The sequence below is a fragment of the Mauremys mutica genome, chromosome 4, assembly GCF_020497125.1.
Source record: "Mauremys mutica isolate MM-2020 ecotype Southern chromosome 4, ASM2049712v1, whole genome shotgun sequence".
NCBI lineage: Eukaryota > Metazoa > Chordata > Testudines > Geoemydidae > Mauremys > Mauremys mutica.
In genome coordinates, this window is record NC_059075.1 from 122422129 (window position 1) to 122437462 (window position 15334).

A 15334-nucleotide genomic window follows, 5' to 3' on the forward strand; every position below is an offset into this window, starting at 1 on the left:
AGCGTCTCTACTATTTTGGCAGGGGATGGGGGTGTAGGGGCGGGGGTCTTGCTGTGCGTGTCGTGTTTTTCTTTTCTGAACCGCTGCTGATTCTAATTTGATTTGATTAAAACGTCTGTCTGGCTTTGTGATTGATTTAAGACTTTCCCCCCTGTTTTTTTTTCTTTGCTTTCTCTTGTTCTCTCTTTTCCATGCATGTTTGTGATTACTGTGGGGGAAATGCCGCTTAGCACGGAGAATTAAAATCCAGGACTGACAGAGAGAAGAGGAAAATGAAAGTCACCAGGACTTAGAGCAGAAAGATTTTTTTTCTTCCTATGGCTTGATTTAAGCACTTACACCAAAAAAAGAGAAAGGGTTTGGTTGCTAAAATGGACTGCATTTTTTAATGGATATTGAAGCTAGGTTTCAGGGACACTGAGGAAATACCCCTTTTTGGAAGGCATGCACTCCCCCTTCAAAATTCTCCAGAGCTTTTCTTGGTTGTGAATTACTCTTTTTTTGTTGTTAATCTTTGGAGTTTTAACATTTGAAACCTAGTTAGAAAAGTCCCTTTGTGGGGGAGCAAAAAATGTTTTCAAGGAAAGGAACAGTCCCAGAGCATGGAGGGTGTAATTTGTATAAGCAGTAGGGGTTTTGTGTTTTTCAGACTACACTGCAAGCTATCTGGGAAAGCGGTTGCCATTAAAATAAAATAAAATTGTAAAAACAGCCCTTAAAAGGTCAAAATCTTGACTTTCCTAGACTCGCTCTTTTGACAATTATGCTGTTAGGTTTGGCACATGGGATTAGGTGAGATTCTCCTCCTTTGGATAGAGTCAGTTCTTTGAAAAACAAAAAAATCTGTGTTTGTTTTTTGTTCCAGACTGGAGGTGCTGGAGTGAGTCAGGAAGGGCATAGTGGGGAAAGTGGGGGAGAAATTGTGAGGACAGAAAGACTTAAATCTATCTATCTATCTATGGACAGACAGAATGAAACCCAGGGCAGGATTTGCCCTTCAGATCTCTGAGGACTAGAAATCTGAATTCTCCATGCACAATCCCCAGAAACATGCTGTCTGTCTGTCTGGTCTGTAGCTGGCAAGGGCTGTTTTTTGGCCAAGAGTGCGGAACAACCAAAATCTCTGGGCGGATTAAGGAGGGAAAGACAAGCTGAGAAATGGAAGAAGAACAATGTATAGAGGAAGGGGAGATGGAGAAGGGCAAGTGTCTAGCAAAATCCAACCTTGTCCCCATCCCATTCTGTCTCCCCAAGTACATGATGCTGGGTGAAGTTGGATTTTCTGTCTTTGGGGAGGAGGGAAGAGAATGAGTCCTAGAATGAGCTGTGAAGCTCGGAGCTTCAAAGCCCTCGGCTTTGTCACTCATCAGAAACACTTGGATCCTGACAGGAACCGATGTACCCAGCTCCTATTTGGCAGGCATAGCAAGGGCACAGCCCCTGCGCACATCTGGGCTACATTAGCCACAAACCAAAAAAAGCCTCCAAAGGGAAATGCAAAGGGCTCTCCTTGCGGGACTGGCTTTGGGGAGGATTTATTCCCTGCTAAGTGGCACATTTTTCCGTAAATTAAAACCCTTCCCCACTGTACCTGCACCTACACTCACAAGGCAATTTTTCTCTCATACACACATGCACACACAGAGAGCTGCAGACACACATACTGGTGCACACATGTACATACACTGGCGCGCACACACACACTCAGGCAAACTCACACACACACATGCAAACTCCCCTACACGCATCCTCTATATACACACACAGGAAAACTCTTTCACATACCAGCACCCACAGAGGTGCATGCACTGGCAAACTCTCTCACTCACACATACTCCTATGCCAACATAAACACATGCAAACAGATGGAAACACACCAACTCCAATCCACGTGCGAGGTGGGATCTGCAACAGCACAAACAGAAACTACAGGTTGCATCTGCAGTTATTCAGCACCTATGCAAGTGCTAGGGTAGGCAGGGCTCTGACATTTTAGCACTATGTCACCAAGGTCTGTGTGTGTGCATGCTGTGTGCACGCATGCAGGTGCATGGCTTCAGGACACTGACCTGGAGAAGCTGGAGCCCTGACCACACTAGTGTTGCTCCCTTGCTATCCCCAGGGCAGCTGCACTGAGGCTGACAACCAGACACTAAGTTTGCTCAAGGAGGAACCTACCCATCCCAGGCCTGACCTGACCCCACTGAAATCAACAGCAAGACTGGTCTGCAAACTGGCCATGGGTGAGTGAGTAGAGGCACACGACAGGGACAGGGCCAGCCCGATGAGCCATCAGAGAGACAAAGGACATTGTGTGAAAGGTCTAACTAGGGGAGATGCTTGAGAAATGGCTTAGAGTGCGCAGGTCCTGACCACAGTTAGAGTCTGGGTTCCAGCCGCACGGGCAGGTGGGCTAATCCAGACAGGCACATCTTATATGTCTGCACAACATGCTTGCCTGAGCACACATGCTGACATGCTCTCACTCGCACGCTCATGCACGTACACACACACTCACATGAGCATACACACTGACGTGCTGCCACTTGCAAGCTCAGGCCTGTAGACACGCTCGCATAAGCACACATGCTGACATGCCCATGCCCACATATACCTGCTTGCAATACGCACATGGTCCCAACTCACAATGCACATGCTTGTGCTCACATTTGCATGCTCATTCATGCGCACATGCTGACATACTCCTACTCATACACTCATGCATGTGCATACATGCTGACATGCTCCCACTTGCATTCTTATCCATGCGCACACACACTGGCAAGTTCCCACTCATACACTTATGTATGTACACACATGCTCACATGACCACACGGGCTGACATCTCCCCACTCATGCATGTGCACACACTAACATGAGCACACACGGTCACATTTGCATTGTCATGCATGTGCATATGTATTCACGTGAGTGCAGATGCTTGCATGCATGCACACATAAGCACGCACACACACCTGAATGCCCAGACACACTTCCCTGCTCATGGGTGTGTATACTCACATGCTCACACAAGCACACATTCACATACACTGACATGTTTATGCACACACACACAGAGGCACACATTTCCTGTACTTACTGTCTGAAACACTTGGCTTAGCTTTGCCGCTAGCAGCATGGAGATTAGGGGATACTAGGGTTATGTCTGCACTGCAGAGTGTACCTGGGTCTGGGTTTGCCAAGCCCACTTGCGTTTGTCCACACCGCAGAGCTGCACTCGCCCCATTCCTGGGTAGCCATGTCCACGTTGGCACAGCAGTTACACATGTTTGGCACTAGGATTTCCGGGATATATCGTAGGGTTCTTTGTGCCTCATTAACTTGAGCCACTTTAGGAATTGGTTTGTGGTGTATTGTGAGCTTCTCTTCATATATAGGAGGATCCTGTCTTCGCTGCAGAGTTAACTCAAGTCCCATCCACACACAAAACCGCTTCACTGAGTTTGGTGGTGCTTTCAGCTTAAGCGGCCTGACCAGTCAGGGAGTATAGGTTACACTCGAGTTAGTACAACTTGTCAGCTGCTAACATGACCACTCTGTGCAACTGGGATGTTATTTCGCAACCTAGCTATTCTCACTTGAACTAGGCTAACTCAAGAGGAGTTCAATCCAGAGTAGATAACTGTGATTAATTCTGCAGTGAAGACATAGCCAGGTTAGTTTACTGCTGGCAGAGGAGGTAGAGGGGGCACAATGGTTTCTATGGTTGGCTTGTTTGCTAAATTCCTCTGCATGGTTTTCTCCCCTCCTCTCTTATCCTCTCAGGCTGGCATGAAAAGCAGGGAATATGCCCTAATGTTTGAGTCAGGACAGCTAGGTTGTGTTCTCTTTATTCACTGTGCCCTAGAGCAGGTCTCCTCCCCTCTCTGGGCCTCAGTGTCACCCTGTGAAGATAGTGGACTTGGCACAGGGAGGCTTTGGCCCTGTTTGTGAGCAATTTGATTTCCTCAGGTGCTAGGTATGGGTAGAGAGTTGGTGAGTCTTAGCTGAGGAAGTCTGGTAGCCTTTCTCAGGAGGATCCCATTGATTCATGGCATGGGGGCATGTTCTGGGCTGGCCTGGTTGCTTGGCTCCCTTTCCCTTGCCATCATCACTGTCTTTTCCCCTCCACTCTGACCTTTGCAGGGGAATCTACTGCAGCGCTGTCTGGGCTCAGGCCTGGCCCATATGTTTCAGGGCCATCAAGGGATGCTGCAGGCACTGGCCTGGGATCTGCCCAAGGGGCAGGTTAAACACGAGCAGCTTGGATTGAGCATGGGCCATGCTGAGGAAGGGAATGAGGGCAAAGTCACTGAATGTTGGGGCGCAGGCTGCAGAGGAAGAGAAATATTGCCGGCAATGGGTTATTATCCTAGTGTAGGCAAGGCGCATGAATGTGTGTATATGCATCTGTGACTCGGTGTGTGTCTCAATCAGTTTGTGTGTGGGTCTCTCTCTGCCACTTGTATGTGTCTCAATCACAGTTTGTGTGTGTTTGTGTCTGTGTGTCTCACTGTGTGTGAGGGGAGTGGGGGGAGAGAGAGAGCGAGAGCTGGGAAGTGCCTTTCCCCAGGCTCACGGGTCTGGATGGAATTAGGGGCCTGCGCACCCATGTTAAACAAGTTTGTTTCCATCATGCTCCTGGCTGGAGACGGTGATGGGAAATCCAGGCCCAGCTAATTACAGGCCTCGCTGGAGTCTCCCGTGCTCTGATATATTTATAAACATATAGAGGAGACAGGATGTAAACAATCAGTGCGAGCGGGCTCCAAATGTATCGACGGGCGTGTGTGCGAGACAGAGGGGGGGACATGAGGCACAGGGGGGAAGAGAGAAAGGAGGGGCATGGAGTAACCTCACACTCAGACACTAATTCACACCCACACATTCATTCACTCAGTCTCGCACACTCGCTCACACATGCACAGAGGAATGTACTGTATATGGTGATAGGAACTAGAAAATGCAAAAAAACCCAAACCAAACCAAAAAAACCAACCCAACCCTCACTACACCCAATCTGAACCTACAAAGGCCAGACATATGAGAGATGAATGTGGCCCCTGCAGATACACAGGTTCTACCAGAATCTCTCCCTGCATGATCATGTAATACTGGGCAATTGCAAACAGAACATGGGGCTGGGGAGGAGGGGTAGCTCAGTGGTTTGAGCATTAGCCTGCTAAACCCAGGGTTCTGAGTTCAATCCTTGAGGGGGCCATTGAAGGATCTGGGGCAAAAATCTGTCTGGGGATTGGTCCTGCTTTGAGCAGGGGGTGGGACTAGATGACCTCCTGAGGTCCCTTCCAACCCTGATTATTCTATGATTCTAACTGTGCCACTGCCTTCAGTCCTCATCTGAGGAATCCTCTGCTATCCCAGCCCTGGGCTCCCTACACACACAACTCTGCCGATGCCTCTGTATTTCAACTACCAGCCCCCCTGCTAGGGTAGCCTATTCCTGGACTTCTAACCCCCCCTCCCCCGCACACATACAGCCCCAGCTGTGTTGGTGCCTATCAGTTCCAACCTGTAGGCCCCAGCTAATCTAGTCTTGGGTTCTCCATACAAACAGCTCTGCCAATACTCCTCAATCCCATCATACAGCCAGGAAATTAGGAGCTATGGGGGGTGGACAGGGATTCCCTACAAAGAGTGTCATAGCTACAGGAGACAGAGGGATATCTGTGGGGATTCCCTGTGTGTGTGTGGTGTTGGTGGACAGCAGAGTGGTGTGACCTGTGTGAAGGTTCTGAAGAGTTAATTCCCCATCACATGACAGGGTCAGTAGCCAGTTACTGCAGTGGTGGCTGTTACATCTGGCTGTGAGTCCATGTTTTGTTTGTTGAAAATTAAATAAAATGTCAGCCAAAAATAACAATCACAGAGACATTTAGCCCATTTATAACATTCCATATAGAAACACCTGGCCTGGAGGTCAGGGTTGATAGCTCAGCCCCAGAGAGATGAGAGGACTACTCCGCCTTCTGTCAGTAAATGCCTTCTCTGAGCCTACCTGGCTTCTAATTACAAGCCTGTAAGCCTGACTTCAGTACCGGGCAAACTGGTTGAAACTATAATAAAGAACAATATTGTCAGACATATAGATGAACATAATTTGTTGAGGAAGAGTCAACATTGTTTTAGTAAAGGGAAATCATGCCTCACCAATCTACTAGAATTCTTTGAGGGGGTCAACAAGCATGTGGACCAAGGGGATCCAGTGGATATAGTGTACTTAGATTTTCAGAAAGCCTTTGACAAGGTCCCTCACCAAAGGCTCTTACGCAGAGTAAGCTGCCATGGGATAAGAGGGAAGGTGCTCTCATGGATTGGTAACTGGTTAAAATATAGAAACAAAGGGTAGATATAAATGGTCAGTTTTCAGAATGGAGAGAGGTAAATAGTGGTGTCACCCAGAGGTCTGTCCTGGGACCAGTCCTATTCAACATATTCATAAATGATCTGGAAAAAGGGGTAAACAGTGAGGTGGCAAAATTTGCAGATGATACAAAATTACTAAAGATAGTTAAGACCCAGGCAGACTGTGAAGAGCTACAAAAGGATCTCTCAAAACTGGGTGACTGGGCAACAAAATGACAGATGAAATTTAATGTTGGTAAATGCAAAGTAACGCACATTGGAAAGCATAATCCCAACTATACATATAAAATTATGGGGTCTAAATTAGCTGTTACCACTCAAGAAGGAGATCTTGGAGTCATTGTGGATAGTTCTCTGAAAACATCCACTCAATGTGCAGCGGCAGTCAAAAAAGGGAACAGAATGCTGGGAATAATTAAGAAAGGGATAGATAATAGAACAGAAAATATCATGTTGCCACTGTGTAAATCCATGGTACACCTGCATCTTGAATACTGTGTGCAGATGTGGTCGCCCCATCTCAAAAAAGATGTATCGGAATTGGAAAAGGTTCAGAAAAGGGCAACAAAAATGGAACAGCTTCCATATGAGGAGAGATTAATAAGACTGGGACTATTCAGCTTGGAAAAGAGATGGCTAAAGGGGAAATAGGATTGTCTATAAAATCATGACTGGTGTAGAGAAAGTAGATAAGGAAGTGTTGTTTACTACACTTCACACATTTCTTCACACAACACATAGTCAACTTGTGGAACTCCTTGCCAGAGGATGTTGTGAAGGCCAAGACCATAACAGGGTTCAAAAAAGAACTAGATAAATTCATGGAGGATAGATCCATCAATGGCTATTAGCCAGGATGGGCAGGAATGGAGTCCCTAGCCTCTGTTTGCCAGAAGCTGGGAATGAAGGACAAGGGATGGATCACTTGATGATTACCTGTTCCCTCTGGGGCATCTGGCACTGGCCACTGGGCTAGATGGACCTTTGGTCTGATTTAGTAGGGCCATTCTTATGGTCTTACATGGCCATCTCTTTATTATTTCTGTTACAGTACCACCAATCAGGACTCCAGTCAGCTTACAGGGCCCCATTGTGCTAGGTGCTGTACAGACAAGTAACACAAAGGGTATGTCCACATAGCTGCCCAAGTACAGCCCTATCCCAGGTCCTAGGTATGTACTCGAGTTGGATGGATTTTCAGACAATCAAGACTGGTATCACTGGCAGACCAAAGACAGGAATAAGCCTTGTGATAAGAAATTCAATAGGAGAGGTGAAGTGGGGCTGATTGATGGACAACAGTAAGGACAAGAACCTAGTGTTTGAAGAAAGGGGAGCCAGTGATGGACACAGAAGTGGGCAGGAAGGTCAGAATGACTGGCCAGGAAGATGAGCCTACTGGCAACATTCTGGATTAATGTAATGGTGAGCAAGGCAGGAGGCATTGAGTCCAAGAGGATATTACAGTAACCAAGGTATAGGAGGACAAAAGTCTGAACAAGAACTTTGGCAGCCTGTACAGAGAGAAAAGGCTGGGCCTTTGAGATGTTGTAGGGGAAGAAGTGGCAAGATTAAGACATGGCCTGGACAAGTGGGTCTAGGGTGAAACCTGAGTCCTGGAAGAATCTGGAGTTATGAATATGAATGACAGAGAGGATGGTTGTGTTGTCCACCATGATAGAAAAAGAAGGAAGGGTGAGGAAAGGAGATCAGGAGCCCTGATTAGGCCATGTTAAGTTTGAGTTGCTGGCTGGTCATCCACAAGGAGATGTCGGAAAGATAGGATGGATGGAGAAAGGTCTGGGTTAGAGAGAGAGGTCATGAGTCATCATGATCAAGAGGGTGTAAAAGCCTTGTTTGTAGCTAAGATCATCCAGAGATAGGGGGTAAGGGAGAAGAGGAGGGAATCAAGGACAAAACCAGGAGCCACTGCAAGAGGGAGAGAGGAGGGGGAGGAGCCACTGAATGAGACACTGACAAGGTGATCTGAATGTTGGAGGAGAACCAGGAGGGGACAGAGTCAGAAAAGCTAAGGGATGATAAGATAAGAAGAGAATAGCTGACAATATCAAAGGCAGCTGATAGATCTAGGAAGAGGAAGCTGGAGTGGAGGTCCTGAAGTTTGGTGATAAAGAGGTTGTTAGAGATCTTGATGAGAGCTATTTCAGTGGGAGGGGGTCTAAAATGGAGAAGAAGGAAAAGAGCTTAAAACTGTGGGTGTAATCTGCATGCCCAGTGTATTTGGATATAAGGGGAGAAGGGAGAGGTGGGGTCAAGTCTGGGGCTTTTATAGTAGGGGAGACCAATGCATGTGTGTATTGTGAGGAGAAGGAGCTGGGGAGAGTGAGAGATTGAGGGCAGGCATGCGAGTAGTTTCGAGGAGGGTCAGGAGACTGGATGGAATGAGGTCTCTGGGGCTGAGAGTGGGAAAGAGGAAGGAGAATGTGATAGAGGAGGGATAGTTGGGAATTAGTTTTTTCTTTGATTTTTGTGTGTGTTCTTGCTCTCAGAATGGCTTGTTCCGTGGTGGCATGTTTAGCCAGCCCTCTGGAGATCTGCCCCTGAAAGCTGTGTTTGCTACTCCTGGTGTTTTTCATTGTCAGTGACTGAGTGGGCATGCATTACTTCTGTCAGCACTCAAGAGCTGACAGCATTCTGGATGTGCTAAAGGGAGGACATCAGCAGCGAGCTAGTGTCACCTTGGTTTTGTTTAAATGCCTCCTGTCAGATTGGCCCTTAGGGTGGTTATGACGTTGGTGTGGATGGTGCAACTGTTGCTTTGGTATGTTACTGGCTACTTTCTGTTTGGAGTCTAATGTTCACTCCCACTTGCAATAGGGGTCACTGTTGGGAAGCCTGTCATAGTATTTTCTGTCTGGCTCACAAAGCTCCTTAGGTGCTGCCACTGAAGCATCTGTCATCCTGCCCGTGAGTCTCTGACCTAGTAATTCTAATGAAACTTTGAGAGGTGTGTTGGGGTATCCTAACAGTGCTAAGTATAGATCCCTTAGATCTGTCAGGAGATTTCTTAAATCACATCCTTTGCTATTGTACTGACTTTTCAGCTAACCCTTTTGACTAAAGTAAGGGCTTGAACTGAGAATCGAAGACAATTGCTGAAAGAAGTCACTCGTGAATTGGGGACCATCCTCTGTTGTTAACTCATCTAGAAACCTATGGTGTCCAATTTATGATTGATGTTTTGTGCAACAGTTCAATTTAAAAAATAATTAAGTAGAAGTCAATTAATAAGAGTTAATTAATAATTAACTTCCCTGTGAAGTTCAACTAGAACTGCACCAACTTTGGACAAGGGAGTTCAGGAATCTCATATGGTTTTAGTTCTTTTGCATTCTGTTTCCTGTATCGATTGCAGCCTTCAAGCTCAGATATGTTCTCTTTAATGGCAGCATTCATGCCTGGCTACAATAGGGCATCTTGGTCTCTATTCTTACATGGTTCGATAGCCAAATAAGTACTGTGGAAGATGCTTTGCATTTGTGATTTCATGCTTATGATATGATGTCATTTGGACAGAATGCCATCTGATGCAACAATTCCATCTCTGGCTGCAATAAGTTTTTATATTTGGAGGTGGTTGGGCTTTTTCCACTGACTATCCGTCTAGAATTCTTCTCTTCTGTTCTCATGAGGTTGGGTTATTTGGTGTTTCTCACTGGAACTTGTCAACTTTTGTTTTGGAAATGAATGGGTCATATTACTTCAAACTTCTTTTCCTGTAGCTCCTTGTTTTCACTGTTGATAGGAGTTTAAAAGTGTGCCTAATATAAAAAGCTCCTCGCTGGGTCTGCATTTCACACTCAATGAATTCTTTTGCAATTTCACAATCACTGTCTGAAGCCTGGACATTGCTTTGCACAATGGTTTTGGTAAAAGCAGCAAAGAATCCTGTGGCACCTTATAGACTAACAGACGTTTTGCAGCATGAGCTTTCATGGGTGAATACCCACTTCATCGGATGCAAGTAGTGGAAATTTCCAGGGGCAGGTATATATATGCAAGCAAGAAGCAAGCTAGAGATAACGAGGTTAGTTCAATCAGGGAGGATGAGGCCCTGTTCTAGCAGTTGAGGTGTGAAAACCAAGGGAGGAGAAACTGGTTCTGTAGTTGGCAAGCCATTCACAGTCTTTGTTTAATCCTGAGCTGATGGTGTCAAATTTGCAGATGAACTGAAGCTCAGCAGTTTCTCTTTGAAGTCTGGTCCTGAAGTTTTTTTGCTGCAGAATGGCCACTTCAAGATCTGCTATTGTGTGGCCAGAGAGGTTGAAGTGTTCTCCTACAGGTTTTGGTAAAGTCGCTTTTAATGGCTTATGGTCTTTCTCAACCTCAATAGGTTTCTGTCCATAAACATACTCATGAAACAGCTCAAAATCATGCACAATTGCAGCATTTCCACTTCAATTGAGCATAATTTTGTTGGGTTTTAGCCCATGCTTTGTCTGCATCTGCTACTGGGTGATCATCTGGCAGAAGGGCAGCTCCTGTCCCAGGAGAGTTGGTGACAGTTGAGATCTTAGGCTCTTTATTAATTTCAAAATATTTCAGTACTGGTGCTTCTGTGACATTTTTTAATTCCCCAAAGGTTTTTCTCTTGCCAGTTACATCCCAGTGCCACTCTGAACTGCCCTCCATAAGCATTCTGAGTAGAGCCCCTAACTGCGACAAATGAAGCATCAATTTGCTTAGCTATGCTAATCCAACAATCAGTCTATGTAAGACCTCTTTGTCTCTTTCTATTTGTCCAGTCCCTTCCATCTTTCCTGGGTCCGGTTGAATTCCTATGTCACTGAGTATGTGTCCTAAATAACACAACTCATTCAGCCCAATTTGGCATTTCTCCTCTCCAATACTGTGGCCCATTGCAGAATGTGTCCCATCCTGACATTTTGTTGATCATTTTCAACCCAACTTAGCAGATCATTGATTAATACTTCCACTCTATCCAGTTCCCCCAAGATCCAGGACACAAGGCAAGGCTGAAAGGACATTGTTTGAACATATGTCTACCAAAATGGAAGTTGGACGTTCAGAGTTTTGCAGTTTCACTGCCGAGTTGGACCTGCCAAAATGCTTGGCTTGCTTCCAAAAGTGAATTATTATTACATTTTGAAGTCTAGACATGAGCTTCTCAACTGTCCTCCTGGGGAAGCATTCATGTTTGGTGGCCTTATCCAAAACTTTTGGATCTGTAGAAATCCTGAATATGTTTAAATGTAGAATGTAACATGGCGACCACACTGTTAGCCCAATAGTGCCTAACTTAACCATCTGGCCAAGTTCAGTTTTTATGTTATCTCTCAGTGCTAATGGGACTTGACTTGGTGCACGTATTTTTGGTGGTAGACTGGGATCTATATCAGCATGACGTATGATATCCTTAAATGTGTCCCAGTCCATTAAACAGCTCATGAAACTCTTTAATATCTTTTGCATCCTGTTCTGTAGACAAGTTATACACCTGCTTGATCATCTGTATTTGCAGCCGTCTCCTTAACCTAAGCACACATGAGGCTTCCTGTCCCATTATTTCTGAGTGGTATCTGTTCTTAACAATGCCAGTGGGGCTTTGCCTGCTTCATTTTGCTCCTGCTTTATTAAGTTGTATTTTTCTATATTAACATTGGGCAGTCACTAATCATTTTTCATATGTGATTTGTGATTATCTTGGCTCTGCTCCAGGGTCAATTTTGAAATTCACTTGTTCCTGTATTTCTAATGTTGCAGGGCAATCTGCCGTAGAACCTTGCTTTGTAAATATATTAAGAGACTCAACAAAAACTCTTGCTACTAAATCATCAAATAGTCAAACTGATAAATTAAACAGTAATAAGTCACCAGGACCAGATGGTATTCACCCAAGAGTTCTGAAGGAACTCAAATATAAAATTGCACAACTACTAATTGTGGTATGTAAGCTATCACTTAGCTAATGTAATGGCAATTTTAAAAAAGGGCTCCAGAGGCAATCCTAGCAGTTACAGGCTGGTAAACCTAACTTCTCTACCAGGCAAATTGGTTGAAACTATAGTAAAGAACAGAATTATCAGACACATAGATGAACACTATATGTTGGGGAGAGTCAGTATGGTTTTTGTAGAGGGAAATCATGCCTCATCAATCTATTAAAATTCTTTCAGGGTGTAAACAAACATGTGGACACGGGTGATCCAATGGATATAATGTACTTGGACTTTCAGAAAGCCTTTGACAAGGTCCCTCACCAAAGGCTCTTAAGCAAAGTAAGCAGTTATGCAATAAGAGGAAAGGTCCTCTCATAGTTCAGTAACTGGTTAAAAGATAAGAACCAAAGGGTAGGAATAAATTGTCAGTTTTCACAGTGGAGAGAGGTAAATAGCGGGGATTCCCATGGATCTACTGGAACCAGTGCTGTTCAACATATTCACAAAAGATCTGGAAAAAAGGGTAAACAGTGAGGAGACAAAGTGTGCAGACAATACAACATTGCTCAAGATAGTTAAGTCCAAAGCAGACTGTGAAGAGTTACAAAGGGATCTCACAAAACTGGCTGACTGGGCAACAAAATGGCTGAAGAAATTAAATGTTAATAAATGCAAAGTAACGCACATTGGAAAACATAATCCCAACTATATACATACAAAATGATGGGGTCTAAATTAGCTGTTACCACTCAAGAAAGATATCTTGAAGTCATCCTGGATAGTTCTGTGAAAACATCTGCTCAATGTGCAGCAGCAGTCAAAAAAACCAACATAATATTAGGAACCATTAGGAAAGGGATAGATAATAAGGCAGAAAATATCATAATGCGACAATATAAATCCATGGTACCCCCAACCTTGAATACAGTGTGCAGGTCTGGTTGTCCCATCTAAAAAAAAAGATATATTAGAAATGGAAAAGGTACTGAGAAGGGCAAAACAAATTATTAGGGGGCTGGAAAACCTTCCATACAAAGAGAGATTAAAAAGATTGGGACTGTTCAGTTTAGAAAAGGGATCACTAAGGAGGGATATGATAGAGATCTATAAAATCATGAATGGTGTGGAGAAAGTGAATAAGGAAGTGTTACCAACCTCTTCACATAACACAAGAACCAAGGGTCACCCAATGAAATTAATTGGCAGCAGGTTTAAAACAAACATAAGGAAACATTTGTTCACACAACTCAGTCAATGTGTGGAACTTGTTGCCATGGGATGTTGTGAAGGCCAAAAATATAACAGGATTCAAAAGAGAATTAGATAAGCTAAATTGGAAGATAGGTATATCAGTGACTATTAGCCAAGATGGTCAGGGATGCAGCCCCATGCTCTGGTTGTCCCCAAACCTCTGACTGCCTGAAGCTGGCACTGGACAACAGGGGATCTCTCACTTGATAATTGCCCTGTTTTGTTCTTTCCCTCTGAAGCACCTGACACTGGCCATTGTCTGCAGACATTATACTGGACTAGATGGACCAATGGCCAGTATGGCCATTCTTATGTTCTTGTGATCATGGTTTTGTCCTCCAGCTGTATGTTGAGTCTTAATCTCCCTGATCTATGGAAAGTTACTCTGGTGTGACTTTCCTGTTTAGACAAGGCCTAGCTCTCATTCTTTCTCCCCTCTGTATGTCCATTCCTCTTCTATGTCATTCCTCTCTCTGTTCCCCGTCCCTCTATGTCTGACCCCACCTCTCCCATCTCTCTTCCTCTTGCCTGCCGTGACACAGCTTACCTCAGAACTGAAAAATCCCTGGAAAGCACAGCCATTGTCTGGTTAATTTCACAAGCCGTTTTCTGCACAGCCGGGAAACCTTTATTATTTATACAAATGAACTTCCCATTTCTAAGAGCAAGAGACTCCAGGGGCCCCCCCACACACATGGTCACTTCCAGCCTTTCCTGCTCTCTCAGCCCGAAATATGCTCAGGGGTAACAAGCAGATGCAGAGACAACCATGATGTGTAAACCTAACCCCAGGCAACCCCCTAACTCCAACCCCACCTGATCATGGACCTTCATCCTAAACCCAACTGACAGTCCAGCCCCTGCCTACAACCTAACTTAACCCCCCCCATTCTAACCCCAGCCACTGCCCTAATGTCCCTTGAATGCTTATCAATACCTAAATCCATAACCACAACACTCCAACTCTAGCCGTCACCCCAGCTCACACTTAACTCTCAGCCAACCCCAACCCACAGCCTAATGCTAACCTACTCCTGAGCCAAGCTCATGCCTTGATGTCATTCAAACCCTCAGGGCGGGTGCAAGGATGTTTCGTGCCCTAGGCGAAACTTCCACTTTGCACCCCCCCCTCGAGCCCTGCGGCAGCCCTCCGCCCTAAAGTGCCCCCCGCCCCCCCGCGGCAGCTCCCCTCGGCCCAGGGACCTGTGCGGCAGCTCCCTGCCTCAGCTCACCTCTGCTCCGCCTCCTCCCTGAGCACACCATTGCCGCTCCACTTCTCCCACCTCCCAGGTGCTCGGCGCCAATCAGCTGTTTGGCGCCGCAAGCCTGGGAGGGAGAGAAGCAGAGCGGGGTGGCATGCTCAGGGGAGGAGGCGGAGCAGAGGTGAGCTGGGGCGGGGAGCTGCGCCCCCCCTTACTTGCTGCAGGCGGCCCTCCCCACGCCCCCCTGCACCAGGTCCCTCTGCCTAAATGCTGACGACGACCAGGGCAGCCGAAGATCTGGCCTCCGCGGTCGCCGCCAAAGGGCCTGAAATGCCGCCCCTCAAATGCTAGTGCCCTAGGCGACCGCCTAGGTCGCCCAATGGGTTGCACCGGCCCTGCTAACCCTAAGCCTCACCCTGATTCCGTCCAGCCCACATCCTAACTGCAGCCAGTGTCCTAACCCTCACCCCACATGCGAACACAACCCTAATCTCACCCTAACTCCGACCTCAATCCCACTCCAACCAATACCCTAACCTGCAACCAATCCCACACATCATCTAACCCTCACATTCC

At 45.9% G+C, this 15334-nt stretch overlaps 1 protein-coding gene across 3 annotated transcripts in view; it reads left to right on the top strand.

Annotated features, from left to right (window-relative positions):
• The window catches only part of CLCF1 (cardiotrophin like cytokine factor 1), a 50904-nt gene that overhangs the window by 13049 nt on the left and 22521 nt on the right, over nucleotides 1-15334 (top strand). The gene's annotated exons all lie outside the window — the stretch shown is intronic.